Genomic DNA, 7,561 nt, shown 5'->3' on the forward strand with positions numbered 1-7,561 from the left:
AGCTGTGTTTTCTCACAAAAGTGCTGCTAGACAGAGCCCTCAGGCCCTGATCAGCCAGTTCACCTCCACGCAGTTCACCCTTCACTTCATAAAAGTTCTCTAATCTATTGTTGACAGGCTCATCACAGACCTAATTTTAAAAATCTCCAAGGAGCTGGATTGCAAAGACATTTGACCTCGCTGCTCAAGCTGCGATGGGAATCCTTGACCTTACTCTGGATAAAGAAAGGCTGAATGTCATTCTAATGTGTGGACACTAAGGCTCTATCTGCCTTTGTTGGTCCATTGTGTCATTCCATTTATATGAAATATCCAGAATATGTAAATCCTGAGACACAGAACATAAATTGGTGATCTTCAGGATCTGAGGGGAGGGGAGAATGGGAAATGGCTACTTAACAGGTGCCAGGTTTTATTTTGGAGTGATAAAGATGTTTGGAACTACATAGAAGTAGTTGTGAATGTACTGAGTGCCACTGAATTGTTCACTTAAAAATGGTCAATTTTATGTGACTTTCACCTCACTTAAGAACAAGTAGACACACACACACACACACACACACAATGCTGGGATTAAGAAGTGCTACATACACACTAGGCCAAGGCTGCGTCTTATATTTTGTACTCTCCTTGATGTGGAGAGTGTACTGGATGTGAGGTGGAACCAGAGAATGCAAGAACTTGAAAAGACTTCAGATGTCACAGAGCAATGCTCCACCGACAGAGGAGCTTGGGGGCAGGAAGGCCACTCACTGGCTGAAGGCCTTTTCTCTGTATCCTCCAGGGATACCTTTTTCTTTCCTCAGAAAGAGGATGAGGATGACACAGCAGTGTCCCTTGTTACTATTCTCTCAGCACACATTTATTGAGTGCTTACTCTGTGCCTTCGAACAAGTCAGGAGAACAGACACTTAAGCCGATGTTTGCCAGAGTGTGACTGTTCTGATGGAAGCAGCGGAGAGGTGCGCAGGGCACTCCAGAGCATGGAGCGGGGCACGCATTCAGGTCAAACTACTTTCATTCGTGCAAATAGAAACCTCAATACAGGACTTAAGCATTAGGAGTTTCTATTTTTCATACTACAGGAGAACCAGAAGTAGGCAGAATAGGGCTGATCTAGTGGCTCCATGGTGCCTTGAGGAACCTGGAATTTTCTTTCTGCTCTGCCTTAGCACAGGACTATCATCCTTGTGGTTGTGATATGTGTGCTCCACTCCTGGGCATTGCAGCTGACTTTAGGTGGGAAGAAAGGAAGCACAAAGAAAAAAGTTAAAAGGCAGATATGAGCCCAATCTATTCCTTTTTTTAAAAAGCTTCTCTAACATCTCCATCCAGCAACTTCCTCTTACATGACTGCTGCTAGCTGCAAGGATGGCTTGTGAAATGAGTATTGTTCACTGGGTATATTATTACTGCCCTGAAAAAAACTAGGATTTCATTAGGAAGAACTGGAGAACAGATAGACAGAAGGTAGACAACTGTGCAGTGTCTGCTGGATACACCTAACCCTTCCTTGAGGGGTCGGAGGTTTCTCAGAGAAGGTTTTCTGGAGGATGTGCTGCCAGAGACGAAACTTAAAGGATAAACAAGAGTTACCCCAGTGAAGCAGGATGGAGTTATAGGCATCCCAGGGACATGAGACAACAGGCGTGTATTAATTAAGGGAAGAATAGCTGCTGCAACAAACTAAAAATTGTATAATGGCCTAAACATAATGGAAATTTTTTTTCTCACTAAGGGAATATCTGAAACAGTGGCTGGCTCTCCTTCATACTTTAATTCAGGGACCCAGGTTCTTTCCATCTATAGCTCTACCATCTTCAACATGGGACCTTCAAAGTCGGAAGGGGAAAGACCATGAATAGGACGTGGAAGGGGCCCAAAAACAGCATACATCACTCTTGTTGACATTCCATTGGCTAGAGCTGGTTCAAATGGCCACATTCAACTGTAGCGGAGCCTGGGAAATATAGTTTATAGTCCTAGGAGAAAGAGCTAGTCAGTTTCTACTACAATGATTAGGAGGTAAGAAAATGGAAAGTTTAGTGTGAAGTGGAAATGAGACAAGACCATGAGCAATTTGGTATTGCTGAAATTCGAAGGCAGAGGTGGGGGTAGGGATGAGATTAGAGAAGTAAATAGGAACCAGATCATAATACTAGGTGCCATTTTTGAAGCTCCAACTCCACGCCAGGCAACCAACCTCAGTATTTTACATATATAATCTCGATATTTTACATATATAATCTCATTATGATAGGGTATCTGATCTGTAGAGAAGAGGTAGGAGATCTTCTATATGTATTTGTTTTGCACAACAATCTTATTTCCTAATAAGTGTATAGAGCTTCATTGTGTGTGAAACACATATACATATACAATATTTAATACTTATAAGAATTTGATAAGCAAAATATTTCCATGATTCTTATGCACAGTTAGAGAAAATTAAGGCTTTGAGAGATTTCAGAACGTGTCCAAGGTCAGATAGGTCCATCTCTTTATAAGCACTCTTATCCACTATATTATACTATCCTTCAAAGAGGGTCTCATGTGTCATAGTAAGGAGTCTACACTTGAGCCCTCTCTTTCTGTTGCTAAATTTGGGTTCCCTCAGATTCTCTCAGACTGACCTGTAATCAGTGGCATCAAGGGGCCAGGAAGGACTTATGAAACCATGAATATATCCTTCTTGGGGCAGTACCTGGCTCTCTGAGGTGAGGAAGGTCTCCATTTTCAGAGGAAGGGGATTGGAAGCTTCAGTGCCCTTCTCTGAGCCCAAAATGACCCACCTAAGGACCTTACTGTTCTCTTACCACCCCCACTTCTGGCCTCCTCTATTGCTTTGGAGCACTACAACTGGGAGTGGAGGGAGCATAAGTGGGGCCACTGGCAGGGCCTACTTATCCATTAGGCACAGTAGAAACAATACTTTTAGAGACTCACAAAAAATATTTTAATTAAAATCAGAAGACAAAAATGAACTTTAGCTTGAAGGAGATATTTTAATATATTATATCAATATATTCATTTTAGTGCCAATGTAGTCAGTCACAAAATATAATTTTAATAGTTCTTTTTTTTAATAGAATAAGGTCCTTATGAAAGCAAAAGTGCATAATGAGGTTGGTGTGTGAAAATGAGGAGTGAGAGGGAAGAGAAGAGGGGAGTGTGTATGTGTGTGTGTGTGTGTGTGTAGTTTCAAGGCAGAGACTGAAGATGGAGAATTTCTGGTATTCAACGCTCCAGCTCTTAGACTTAGGGTCTCAGGTTGCCAGTGTCCATCTCACTGAAATCCATGCACATGACATGCTCTAAGGAACCTGGAACCTAGAGCCTGCATGGATCTGTGTTATAGGAGCTGTGCCCCTCCCCTCCTGGCAGTGTCCACAGCTCTGAAATCCCACTAGTGTGGGAGCTGGGCACAGGGTAGCAGGACTAATCCTTCAAATAGCTCAGGGAGGATTATCCCAGCCTCCAGCAGCAGCCCAGTGGGCTCATTCCTAGGGAGGGGGAGGCCAGAGAAGGGCAGCTGCCCAAAGTGGGAAGACGGGAGAAGGCAAATGCCCAGCAGAAGCTTCTGTGCGGGTCATGGCAAGGGGGTGGGGGTCCTAAAGGGTGGGGCTAAACCTCAGAGGTGAGATTATGCAAACCAAGCCAATTCCAGCCAGAGATCTGAAGCTTGAAAAAAACCAAGCCCGGGGGAAAGAATTTAAATTATAAAAATCTAAAAGTATGAAATGTGAAATAATCCCTTAAGGTGCTTATTTAACAACCAAATCATTCTGACACAATGAACCATATGTGAAATGTTCTCCCCAGCCCCACCTCACACACCCCCAACAGGCACCTTCTCTCCCACCCACATTACCACCTATGCTCAAGTACTTTCTTTGTCCCTCCTTCCCATCTCATAAACCAAGCAAATATTGAAATCTCACCTCCTCCAGTGGGGGACAGGAAGACAAGATCCAATTTCCTGGGGCCTCATTTAGTGAGGGGAGAATGTCTCCTGATCCTGAAAGTGTGTGAATTTGACTAAAGCAGAAGTAATCAGTATGCAAATTGACTTTCCTGTATGCTAATGTTTATGCATAGATATCATAATCTAGATAGGAGGACCAGGTGAAGAGTGGGCCAAGGGAGCCAGGGCTGGAGATAGGGGTACAGGGAGAAAGGGGAGGTGGTAGGATCATGTGAATGTTTGGAAGGAGACACTGAGCACAGCAGATCTGGGTGAACTGAGTGGCTAGAGAAAGAGGAAGCTGAGTGGTGCACCCGGGGCTCAGACAGGAGAGGCCTATGCTCTGGTGGTCACTGGCCACATGTGGGTATTGAGCACTTGACCTGTGGCTTGTGTGTGTCACTGAGAAAATGAACTGTTAAGGTGCTTAATTTTAACTAATTAAAAATAAATTTTAAAACGGATACTCCATTTAGTTATTGGAAAACTTAAGTATGTGTGAGACAACTTGGGTATGTGAAAATACTTTTTCGATGTAATTTCGTGAAATCTAAATACAGATCACATATTTCCAATAAAAATTTAGCATCTAAGTTGAAATGTGCTATACATGTAAAGTACACAATAAATTTCTAGGACTTAAGCAGGTAAAATTTTTTCAAGTATCTATTAATAATTTTTATATGATTATCTGTTGAAAGGATAATATTTTGAGTATATGGGTTAAATAAATATACTATTAAAATTAATTTCACTTTTTTAAAGCTTTTTAAAATGTGGCTCCTAGAAATTTTTAAATCACACGTATTGCTCACATTGTATTTCTAGTGGACAGCTCTTCTCTAGGTGGAAAGACTGCTAAGAAAGACCTAACTCTGGCTTTGGGTGGGAGAGGAGAATTAGAAAGGCAGGGGTAGAAGGCTCTTCAGAGTAGAGCCAAAGGTAGCTTGGGGGTAGGGATTAGGGTGGAGGTAGGAGGGAAATGGGGGTTGGTGGGGGGTAGAGACAGCTGGACCTGGCAATGTTAATGTATTTCATGTGGCAGGCCATGTCCGTTAGTTTATATCACAAGGCTTAGGTATCTCTTAGTTCCCCTTAGATCTGTACCCCTGAATAACCCTGCACCCTCTTCTCCCCCATCTTTGTTCATGTGCTAGTAGAATATGTCTCACCTATAGTGGCATAACCATGACTAGGCCATAAGCTTCTCCAGCATACATCATGTCTTATTTCTCTGTATTCTCAGTATTAGCATCATGTTATGGTTACAATACACTTAATAAGTATTTTTCTGACAGAAAGAACAGCAGTCAAATTGCTGTTTGCTTTAGTGGGTTGAGAAGTGTATGTGTTGGGCTGAAGAGAACTTTAGGAAAGAGAAGAACAGGCCCTGAGAGAAGGCTCAAGCCTGCTGGGGAAGGGGAGTCCTCATCCCTTCGGGAATTTGTGGGGACCTCTGAGGAGTGGAAGGGAACTGTGTCTGTGTCAACCCTCAACCCAGTAACAACACCACATCCCACCTTCCAACTGGATTTTTTTTTTTTTTTTTTTTGCTGTACCCTCCTAACTGGTTTCCTGCTTTGACTCTTGACATTTCAATCTGTTCTCAACATGGCAGTCAGAGGTATCCTTTTAAAACATGTCAGATCATGTGACTCCTCAGTTCAAAACCCTCATCTCGGAGTAAAGCCCTAGTCCCTTAAATTGGTGCATATGGCAACAGACTCTAAGGTGACCCCCGTGACACCCATCGCCTGGTGTTCACTGTTATACAACCCCCTCTCCTCGTGAGCAGGAAGAACCTATGACTTGCTTCTAACCAAGAGAATATAGCAAAGGTGACAGGACAGATGTGATTGCATGTATGGGACTATGTTACATAAGACTGTAAAACTGTAAACCATCTTGGTAGGAGCAAGCGCTTGCTGTCTTTGGAGAGACAGGCTGCCATGCTGTGAGCTGCCGTATGAGGAGGATCGTAAAACAAGGAGCTGAGGAGTCCTTCGGTTGGCATCCAACAAGAACTGGGGCCTTCCATTCAGCAGACTGCAAGGAACTGGATGTTGCCATGTGAGCTCAGAAGCAGATCCTTCCCCAGTGAGGCTTCAGATAAGAACCCAGCTCTGGCCAACATCTTTTTGTCTGCAATTGAAAAATAATTCACACACCATAAATTTTGTCCTTTTAAAGTATACAGTTCACTGGTTTTTTAATATATTCACAAAGTTAGGCAGTCATTACCACTATCTAATTCAAAAATATTTTCATCACACCAAAAAGAAACCCCATACCCAGCAATGATTAACGATCATTCCCCATTATCCCCTCCCTTGGCCCCTGGAAACCACAAATCTACTTTGTCTCCCTGGACATCTGTAGGACATTATTGCAATCCTACAGAGGACCCAGTGAAGCCATGCCCAGACTGCTGACCTACAAAACTGAGATTCTAAACCTGTGGTGTTTGAAGCCTCTAAGTGTGTGGTAAAATTATTACATGAAAATAGATAATGCAGATTTTGGTGCCTGAAATGGGTTGCTGCTGTGACAGATGTCTAAAATGGTGCGAGTGGCTTTGGAACTGTGCAGCAGGCAAAGGCTGGAAGAATTTTGAGGCGCATAAAGAGAAAGCCTATATTGCCTTGATTAGACTGTTAGCAGAAACGTGAACTCGGAAGACTTGCCAGTGAGGATTCAAAGGAAGTAGGGGTTTCATTAATAGCAACTGGAGGAAGGGGATCCTTGTTAGGCAGTGGCAGAAAGCTTAGAAAAATTGTCCCCTGCAGTTATGTGTAAACAGAATGTGTAAGTGACAAATTAGTTTACATACTGAGAAGATTCCCAAGCAAAATGTTGAGGTGCTGCCAGGTTTCTTCTTCCTGCTTATAGTAAAATGTGAAAGGAGAGAGATAAATTGAGGGAAAAACTGTTTTAAGAAATTGTTGAAAAGGAATCAGGACTTAATGATTTTGAAATTCTCAGCCTTACCACACGGCAGAAGATGCTAAAATTAAGAAATGGCCTCCAAACACATGGAATAGAGATAAACCCTAGTGTAGAGAAAAAGCAGAAAGCATGACTGTACAATCTTTTGTTAAAATATCATGAAGATCAAAGGATCAGAGTAGAACTGAATCACACAGAGGGCTGTTCAAGAGATTAAGGATATGATTCATAGAACCTCTTAAGCCAACTATAGGACCTCAAGGAAGCTAAAGTGAGTTATCTCTCAGTCATAAAAAAGTTTCACACAGAGATCTGGGGTGTGGCTTTGGTCTAATGGGGTGAACCCTACTGAAATCTACAGAAGACACACAAAGTCTTTGGGAAAGCTATTTCAGCAAGAGCACTGCCAATTTGGACTGCGAGGGACAGAGAACGTGCAAAATGAAAGGAGGCTTTAGGATCTCCAAAATTACTGGCGAGAAGAAAGCTAACAAAACTACTCAGCTGCCAACACATGCTACCTTTCATGAAAAAGAAAGGATGAGCCCAAGGGCAGAAGCCCAAAAGGAAGAGCTGAGGGACATGGAGTTATTCTCAGGTCTTAGAACCTAATTGAGGAACACCCAATATTTTCCCGGATGGATTTCAGAA

This window comes from Pteropus alecto, unplaced genomic scaffold (genome assembly GCF_000325575.1).
Source record: "Pteropus alecto unplaced genomic scaffold, ASM32557v1 scaffold76, whole genome shotgun sequence".
In the NCBI taxonomy this organism is placed as follows: domain Eukaryota; kingdom Metazoa; phylum Chordata; class Mammalia; order Chiroptera; family Pteropodidae; genus Pteropus; species Pteropus alecto.